We start from the raw sequence: 10,798 nt of genomic DNA on the forward strand, positions 1-10,798 counted from the left end.
GCACCAGGGGCTTTCACCCAGCCCTTAGAGCCAGCACTCTGCATTCAGACTTCTAGCCTCCTAAACTATTAGAGAATAAGTTCCTGTTTGTTAAAGCCATCTACTTGTGATATTTTTGTTATAGCAGCACTAGAGAACTAAGACAGCTAGTTAACTGATTAGAGCACAATGAAGTTGGACCTTTATATCTTCAGTTATACATCAATAGATTCAACAGTCTGCAGATCAAATATATTTGGGAAAGAAAAAAAATCAATTAAGTAGTCAAAGCAATCCAACAAAAACGAAGAAAGAGTGTAATATGCTATTTATGTATCATTTACATTGTATTTGTTGTTGCTGTTGTTAGGTGCCATTGAGCTGTTTTTGACTCATAAATACTGTAAATGCAATAGAATAAAACACTACCTGGTCTTGTGCTATTCTCACAATCTTTACTATGCTTGAGCCCATCATTGCAACTTCTATGTCAATTCATCTTGTTGAGTGTCTTCCTCATTTTTACTGACCCTCTGCTTTACCAAACATGATATCTTTCTCCAGAGAATGGTCACTTCTGATAACATGACCAAAGTAGGAAGAGGTCTGGCCATTCTAGCTTCTAAGGAGCATTCCAGCTGCACTTCCTCCAGGAGAGATTTGTTTGTTCTTCTGGCAGTCCATGGTGTTTTCAGTATTCTTCACCAATACCACAATTCAAAGGCATCAACTCTTCTTCAGTTCTCCTTATTCACTGTGCAGCTTTCACATGCATAGGAGGCAATTGAAAATACCATAGCTTGGATCAGGCACATCTTAGTTTTCACAGTGACATTTTAGCTCCTTAACACTTTAAAGAGGTCTTTTGCAGCAGATTTGCCCAATGCAACATGACTTATGATTTATTGACTGCTGTTTTCATGGATGTTGAATGTGGATCCAAGTAAAATGAAATCACTGACAACCTCAAACTTCTCCATTTATTGTGATGCTGCTTATTGGTCCAGTTTTGAGGAATTTTGTTTTCTTTATATTGAGATGTAATCCATACTGAAGACATTAGTATTTGATCTTCATCGGTAAGAGCATCAAGTCATCTTCACTTTCAGCAAGCAAGGTTGTACCATCTGCATACTTCAGGTTGTTAATCAGTCTTCCTCCAACCCTGATGCCTCATTCTTCTCATATTGTCTAGTTTCTTGGATTACTTGCTCAATACACAAATTAAATAAGTATGGTGAAAGCATGCAACCCTGACACACACCCTTGCTGATTTGAAAATGTGCAGTATCCCCTTGTTGGAACAAACACCTCTTGATCGATGTACAGATTCTTCATGAGCAAAATTAAGTGTTCTGGAATTCCCATTCTTCTCAATGTTATACTTAATATGTTATGATCCACACTTTGCACAGTCAATAAAACTCAGGCAAACATCTTTTTGATATTCTTTGCTTTAAGCCAAGATCATCTGACATTAAAAATGATATGCCTTGTTCCACCTCCTCTTTTGAATCCAGCTTGAATTTCTGGCAATTCCCTGTCAACATACTGCTGTCATTGGTTTTGACTTATCTTTAAGAAAATTTTACTTACATGTGATGTTAATGATATTGTTTGATAATTTCCACATTCTGTTGGATCACCTTTCTTTGAAATGGGCACAAATATTGATCTCTTCCAGTCAGTTGTTCAGGTTTGTGTCAAATTTCCTGGCATAAGCAAGTGAGGGTCTCCAGCACTGCCTCTGTCTGTTGAAACATCACAGTGGGTATTCCATCAATTCCTGTAGATGTTTCCTTTGACAGTTCCTTCAGTGCAGCTTAGATTTCTTCCTTCAATACCATTGGATCTTGATCATATGCTGAAATGGTGGAATATTGATCTATTCTTTTTTGGTACAGTGACTCTGTATATTCCTTCTATTTTCTTTTGCTGCTTGCTGAATTGTTCAGTATTTTGCCCACAGAATCCTTCAATATTGCAACTCTAGGCTTGAATTTATTTATTTTTTTCTTTCAACTTGAGAAATGCGGAATGTGTTTTTCTCACTTTGATTTTCCAAATAGGTCTTTGCACATTTCATTATAATTTACTTTTCCTTTTTGAGCTCTGCTTTGAAATCTTTTTTTTTTTTTAGGATTTGGGTGAAGATTTACAGAGTAAATTCACTTTTCATACAGCAGTTCACATATACTTTGTCTCATGTCATTGACCAAAATTTACAATGCAGCAGCTCCCCTCCCACTTCCTCCCCATAGTTACCTCCTCCCAGTGTCCATCCCTTCATACTCTTCTGCACCCTGAGCTATCTCCCTGTGCATATCTGCTTAGAAATCTTGTTTAACTGTTTTACCTCATCATTTCTTCCATTTGCTTTAGTTATTCTCCATTCAAGAGCAAGTTTTTGAATCTCTTGTGACTTTCATTTTGGTCTTTTCTTCCTTTCCTATCTTTAATGACATTTTTCTTTCTTCATGTATGATATTCTTGAGGTCATCCCACAACTTCTCTGGTCTTCAGTCACTGGTGTTCAATGCATCAAAACTCTTCTTCAGATGGTCTCTAAATTCAGGTGGGATACACTCAAGGTCATATTTTGGCTTTCATGGACTTGTTTTAATTTTCTTTAGCTTCAACCTGAACTTGTATATGAGCAATTAATGATTGGTTCCACTGTCAGCTCCTGGCCTTGTTTTCACTGATGATATTAAACTTCTCCATCACCTCTTTTCACAGGTGTAGTTGATTTGATTTCTGTGTATTCCATCTGGTGAGGTTCACGTGTATAGCTGTTGTTTATGTTGTTGGAAAAGGTATATGTAAAGAAGAAGTCATTAGTCTTGCAAAATTCTATTATGCAATCTCCAGTGTCATTTCTATTACCAAGGTCATATTTTTCAATTACCAATGATTCTTCTTTGTTTCCTACTTTTGCATTCCAATCACCAGTTATTATCAATACATCTTGATTGCATATTTGGTTAATTTCAGGCTGCAAAAGTTGGTAAACATCTTAAATTTCTTCTTCTTTTGTAATACTGTCTTGGAAGAAGTGCATCCAGAATTCTTCTAGGATGCGGGAATGGCTAGACTTTGTCTGACCTGCTTTGGCCATGTTGTCAGAAGGGACCATTCCCTGGAGAAAGATATCATACTTGGCAAAGTGGAGGGTCAGTGAAAAAGGGAAGACCTTCAATGAGAAATATTGACACAGTGGCTGCAACGATGGGCTCAGGTTTAGCAAGGATTGTGAGGATGGCATACAACTGGGCAGTATTTCATTCTGTTGTACATAAGGTCTCTATGAGTTGGAGCCCACTCAATGGTACCTAACAACAATAACAACAGTATTAACTGGGTATGGATATTATCCTATCACTGACAGCATAATACTTCAAGATAGATCTTGGTATGTTCTTTTTGATGATTAATGTGATGTCATTCCCCTTCAATTTGTCATTTCTGGCATAGTAGATCTTATGATTGTCTGATTCAAAATGGCCAATATCAACCATTTTAGCTCATTAATTCCTAGTACCTACCACTCATCTGTCCGTTTGTTGTACTATGATGGCTTGTGTGTTACTGTGAGGCTGGAGGCTATGTTGCCAGTATTTCAAATACCAGCAGGGTCACCCATGGTGGACAAGTTTCAGCAGAGCTTCCAGACTAAGGCAGACTTGAAAGAAGGAAGGGACCATCCACTTCTCAAAGAATTGGCCAGTAAAAATCTTATGAATAGCATTGAAACACTGTCTGATATATTATTGGAAAACTATGTATAGCCCTGAAACATTGTCTGATATAGTGCCAGAAGCTGAGCACTCAAAATATGACTGAGGAAGAGTTGCCTCCTCAAATTAGAGTTGACTTTAATGGTATGTATGGAGTAAAGCTTTCAGGACCTTCATTTGCTGATGTGCCATGACTCAAAATGGGAAGAAATAGCTGCAAATATCCATTAATAATCAAAACATGGTCTATATGAAGTATGAATCTAGGAAAATTGGAAATTGTCAAGAATGAAATGGAACACATAAAGATTGATATCCTAGGCATTAGTGAGCTGAAATGGACTGGTTTTGGCCATTTTGAATCAGACAACTACATAATCTGTTATGCTGGGAATGACAAATTGAAGATGAATGGTGTGACATTCATTGTCACAAAGAATAGTTGAAGATCTATTTTAGAGTACAATGCTGTCAGTGATAGGATAATATCAATACCATTAATATTACTATTAAGGGTATTGATAATAAGGAAAACTAGTTAATAGTACTATTACTCAAATTTGTGCACCAGCCACCAAAGCCAAAGACAAGGAAATTGAAGATTTTGACCAATATCTACAGTCTGAAATTGACCAAACATGAAATCATGATGTGTTGATTATTACTGGAGATTGGAATGCAAAAGTTGGAAATGAAGAATCACTAAGTAGTAAGTAGTTGGAAAATATGGTCTAGGGGATAGAAATGAAGTGGAGATTATTATATGGTAAAATTTCACAAGACCAGTGACTTGCTCATTGAAAATACCTTTTTTCAACAACATACACAGCAGCTATACAAGTGAACTTTGCCAGATGGAATCCACAAGAATCAGATTGACTATATCTGTGGAAAGAGGTGATGGAGAGACTCAATATCTTCTGCCAAAATAAGGCCAGGAGCTGACTGAGGAACAGACCATGAGATGTTCATATACAAGTTCAAGCTGAAGCTGAAGACAATTAAAATAAGTCCACAAGAGCTAAAATATGACCTTGATTATATCCCACCTGAATTTAGAGACCATCTAAAAAATATATTTGATGCTTTGAACACCAATGACTGAAAACCAATTGAATTATGGGATGACATCATACATGAAGCAAGCAAAAAGTCATTAAAAAGACAGGAAAGGAAGACCACAATGGATGCTAGAAGAGGCTCTGAAACAGGCTCTTGAGTAGAGAGTAGCTAAAGCAAATGGAAGAAATGTGAAGATAAAAGAGCTGAACAGAAGATTTCAAAGAGCAGTTTGAGAAGACAAAGTCAATTATTATAATGAAATGTGCAAAGACCTGGAGTTAGAAAACCAAAAGGGAAGAACATGCTTGACATTTCTCAAACTGAAAGAACTGAAGGAAAAATTCAAGTCTCGAGTTGCAATATTGAAGGACTTTGTGGGAAAATATTGAATGATGTAGGAAACATCAAAAGAAGATATAAGGAATACATAGAGTCACTGCATCAAAAAGAATTGGTCAATGTTCATCTATTTCAGGAGGTGGCATATGATCAAGAACCAATGGTATTGAGGGAAGAAGTCGAAGCTGCACTGAAGAAATGGTGAAAAACAAGTCTCCAGGAATTGAAGGAATACCTGTTGACATGTTTCAACAAACAGATGCTGTGCTGGAGGCACTTACTTGTCTATGCCAAGAAATTTGGAAGAGAGTTACTTGGCAAATTGACTGGAATAGATCTATATTTGTAGCCATTCCAAAGAAAGGTTATTTCCACATTCCAGAATGTGGAAATTATAGAACAATGTCATTAATATCACATGAAAGTAAGTTTGCTGAAGATAATCGAAAAATGGTTGCTGCAGTATATTGACAGGGAACATCCAGAAGTGCAAGCTGGATTCAGAAAAGGATGTGGAATGAAGGATATCATTGTAGATGTTAGAAGAAACTCGGCCGAAAGCAAAGAGTACACAAAAGATATTTTCCTGTGTTTTATTGACTATGCAAAAATTTTAGACTGTATGAATCATAAAAGATAATGGGTAATATTGAGAAGAATGGGTATTACAGAACACTTAATTGTGCTTATGAGGAACATGTACAAAGATCAGGAGACTGTCATTAGAATAGAACAAGCAAACACTGCATGGTTTAAAATCAGGAAGAGAGTGTGTCAGGATTGTGTCTTTTCATCTTATTTATTCAATCTGTTTGCTGAGCAAATAATCGAAGAAGCTGAACTACATGAAGAAGAATGTGGCATCAGGATTGGAGGAAGAGTCATTAACATCCTACGATATGCAGATGACACAACCTTACTTGCTGAAAGTGAAGATGACTTGAAGCACTTACTGAAGAATATTAAAGACCAGCCACTCCTCAGAAGGAAGGTTGGGCAATCTACTTCTGTAGTGATACTGCCTCAGAAACCCAAGGAAAGGTCGCTATGAGTTGGGTCCAACTTGACGGCACATAACAACAACAACAATAGTCTGCAGTATGGATTACACCACAACATAAAGAAAACAAATATCCTACAACTGGACCAATACATAGCATCATGATAAATGGAGAAAAGATTGAAGTTGTCAAAGATTTCCTATTACTTGCTTCCACAATCAATGCCAATGGAAACAGCAGTCAAGAAATCAGACGACATATAGCACTGGACTAATCTGCTTCAAAAGAGCTCTTTAATGTCCTTCATGAAGACCAAAGATGTCTCTTTGAAGTCTAAGGTGTGCCCAACTCAACCCATGATATTTTCAATCACCTCATATGCATGTGAAAGCTGGACAATGAATAAGGAAAACCAAAGAAGAGTTGGTGTTTTTGAGATGTGGTGTTGGTGAAGAATACTGAAAATACCATGGACTGCCAGAAGAATGAACAAATCTGTCCTGCAAGTGCAGCCGGAATGCTCCTTGGAAGTGCTAATGGCCAGACTTCTCATCTGCTTTGGTCATGTTGTTAGAAGGGACCATTCTCTGGAGAAGGATATCATGCTTGGTAAAGTGGAGAGTCAGCAAAAAAGGGGAAGTCCTCAACAAGATGGATTGACACAGTGGTTGCATCAATGGGCTCAGGTAGGGCAGGGATTGTGATGCTGGCACAGGACCAGGCAGTGTTTTGTTTTGCTGTATATAGGGTTTCTATGACTCGATGGCTTGGAAGGAAGATGGGGCAATCTACTTCCGTAGTGGTATTGCCTCGGAAACCCAAGGAGGGGTCGCTATGAGTCGGGTCTGACTCGACAGCACATAACAACAACAACAATGACTCGATGGCACCTACAACAATGTAGTGCCTAAGGCACTTGACTACTAACCAGAAGGCTGGTGGTTAAACCCACCAGCCACTCCTTGGAAGGAAGTTTGGGCAGTCTACTTCCATAGTGATACTGCCTCAGGAACCTAAGGAGGGGTTGCTATGAGTTAGGTCTGACTCGATGGCACATAACACAACAACAACAACACAACAACAACAGTGCCTAGGATATTTATCTTTTTGTATTCCATTTCATTTTTGACACCTTCCAAATTTCCTTGATTCATACTTCGTACATTTCACATTCTGATCATTAATGGATGTTTGCAGCTGTTTCTTCTCATTTTGAGTCAAGCCTCATCAGCAAATGAAAGTCCTGAAAGCTTTATTCCATCAATGTCATTAAGGTTGACTCTACTTTGAGAAGGCAGCTCTTCCCCAGCTGTATTGAGTGCCTTCCAGCCCGAGGGGCTATTCTCCTGGCAGGGTATCAGAAAGTGTTTCACTGCTATTCATAAAGCTTTCCAGTAATATATCAGACAGTATTTCAGCACTATTTGTAAGGTTTTCCTTGGCAAACCTTTTCAGAAGCAGATGGCCCCATCTTTCTTCCCTATCTGTCTTTGTCTGGAAGCTCCGCTGAAACTCGTCAACCATGGATGACCCTGCTTGTACTTGAAATATTGGTGGCATAGCTTCTAGTCTCACAGCAAAATACAAGCCACCACAGTACAAAAAATTGACTGTTAGGTATTATAAGTAATGTAGAGATTATTAAAGTATATATTATATGCTGTATTAGAGCCTAAATTCTAAGCCATTTGGTTTGTGGAATGTTGTGGTCTACAGCAGGAGCCCTACCTCCATTTTGACTCTTCACACACCTTCAGATACTGCTTGAGTTCTTTCAGACCATTAAGCCAGCAATGTGATTATGCACAGATAAGTCTGGGACAAACTTAGGGAGGGATAGTTTGCCTTCAGGAAAAGTATGGTTGAAAGTACACTGTGCTGACACAAAGAACTAGGCAATCTGCCTGAGTGTGTCCTTTATGAATTACTGAAAATAGCTGCATGTTACTAATTTAAATTAAATGTTGGGGTTCTGGCTACATGGTCATGAGTCATACCCTGGCCACCATGTAGACATGTAGTCTTTCTCTAGAACTCAATCCTATAGCCCTTTTCAAACTTCAATTGTATATATATTCCAATTGTGGTCTTTTTCCTGCTTCTGTAGTCCTGCCCATGACAGTGATGAGTTGACCTGCCACCAATCATGATTTTGTGGTGATTTCCTTGGTGCTCTATCAAATATAATGAATATCATTACTGTGATTCAGTGGATTACTTTCAGCTTTTATACTGCATGCATGCTGGTGGTTTCCCTCATGATGAATGTTGTTTTTGTTTTGTCCTTATCCTGTCTAAGGCTTAATAAAAGGGTCTCTGCAGAACTCATTTGAATCTGGGGTCCTTTTTCCCCCAGCACAATGCAAATACTATGTCATTTTACATAAGGGAGTTGAGTGTCTGAGAATTTTGCTATTCAACTGGGTTCTGGAACCAATCCCCCACACATGCCTAGGGACAACAATATTCTTAAAACTGATGTTTGAATGCACTTTGGATTGCTAACTTTGATTCTATTACAGGTCACAGATTTTCCTTTTAATATTTTATTTATTTATATTTGATAGACTCTCCAACAACAACAAACCCATTGCCATCCAGCCAATTCTGACTCATAGTGACCCTATAGAACCTTTCTCCCCAGTGGCTGGTGGGTTGAAACTGAGTGCTTAACCACTACACCACTAGGGCTTCTTCTGATAATACTCTACCAAAACCAAACCTACTGACATTGAGTTGATTCTGACTCATAGTGATCTTATAGGACAGAGTAAATTGTCCCATAGGGTTTCCAAGGCTGTAAATCTTTATGGAAGCAGACTGCCTCTTCTTTCTCCAGCTTAGTGGCTGGTGAATTCAAACTGCTGACCTTCTGGTTAGGAACCAATGCCTTAACTGCTATGCCACCAAAATTCTGATAGTACTATACTAAGAACCAAACCCACTGCCGTTGAGTCGATTCTGACTCATAGTGACCCCCATTGGGTACCAAAGTCTGTAAATCTTTACAGAAGTAGATTGCCTCATCATCTTCCCAGGGAGCATTTGGTGGGTTTGAACCACAGACCATCTGGTTGGCAGACAAATGCCTCACCCACTATGTCACCATAGCTTCTTGATAATACTACATTTAGATTTAAAAGTACTTAAAAATGTTAAAAAGCAGTCACTTTGATGCACCTGACTCAAGCCATGATCTTTTCAATTGTCTCCTATACTATCATTTTTACTTGACTTTTACTGCTTTGAACAGTGTTAATATCCCAAAAAGATTGCATCCTCCAAGGTATGGAGAGGCATTGACAACTATGCAAGGCTGAGAAACACTTGCAGGTCAAGAAGTCAAGGAAAGGGTGTCTAATTAAAACTTCCAGAAAAAGTATTTGGTGTTAACCAAAAAATGACAAGTCTAGGCCAAAGAAAAATTCTTGTGGCAGGTACTAGGGAAATTCTTCTACATCTTCCCACAAATAGTCAAGGATGTGGCTTATGATGTTACCTGAAGGGTGGGTTTCCCTGTCCTCCTGGACTCCAGTCAGTTCTGACTCACAGCTGAGTCATTCCTCTTCCTTGCCCAAGGACGCTTCCAGAGGTTGATGACAATTTTCCTCCAACAATTTCTAGGGCTGTAATGACCTTATTATTCTATAGCTGCACAAGAGACAGCGTGATGCTATGAAAAAATAGTTCCAGATTAAAAAATTGGAGACTTGCCTTCTGGCCTTGACTTCAGCCCTGACAAGGCAGTTGACCTTGGGCAAGGCATTTGACTTTTTGTAGCTGTAGTCCTTTAACTGTGAAGTAGAGAGAATGTCTAGCCTTCTTAACTCAAAGGTTCATTTTGAAAATTCTATGACACAGCATATATGAAGCTGTTTGAAACCTTAAAATGCCTTAATACACTTAAAATTAACTGCTTGCATAGGTGATATGGTTTGATGTGATAATCAGAAGCATGGGCTTGTAGGTGGAAACATCTGAGATCTAATTTTAACTCTGATACCTACAAACTTTGTGACCTTAGGTAAATCACTTTTTCTAACTCTTGGTTTTCTCATCTGAAAATATAATGATTATCTCATTGAATGGCTGTGAATATGAAATGAAACAAAACCTCTGCAATTTTGTTTTCTTTTCCTCTAAAGAATATATCTAGGCTTTTAATAAATTATTTTTTTCCTTTTTATTATTTGGTTTATTAAAACGTGCATAGGTGTGATATAGATTAATGTATATACAAAAAAACCCACTGTCATCAAGTTGATTCTGACTCATAGAGACCCTCATTGGGTTTCCAAGGTTGTAAGTCTCTAATAAGTCGATTGTCTCATCTTCCTCCCAGGGAGCAGCTGGTGGGTTTGAACTATAGACCTTCTGGTTACCTTTGCATAGTCAATAAAACACAGGTAAACACCTTTCTGCTATTTTCTACTTTCAGCCAAGATTCATTTGATGTCAACATTGATATCCCTCATTACACATCCTCTTCTGAATCTTGTTTGAATTTGTGGTAGTTCTCTATTGATGTACTGCTGCAGCTATTTTTTTTTTTTTTTTATTAGGATTTGGGTGAAGATTTACAGAAAAAATTCACTTTTCATACAGCAGTTCACATATACTTTGTCTCATGTCATTGACCAAAATTTACAATGCAGCAGCTCCCCTCCCACTTCCTCCCCA

This window comes from Orycteropus afer, unplaced genomic scaffold, assembly GCF_000298275.1.
Source record: "Orycteropus afer afer isolate SDZICR_OR568_19922 unplaced genomic scaffold, OryAfe1.0 scaffold00309, whole genome shotgun sequence".
NCBI classification, from domain to species: Eukaryota; Metazoa; Chordata; class Mammalia; order Tubulidentata; family Orycteropodidae; genus Orycteropus; species Orycteropus afer.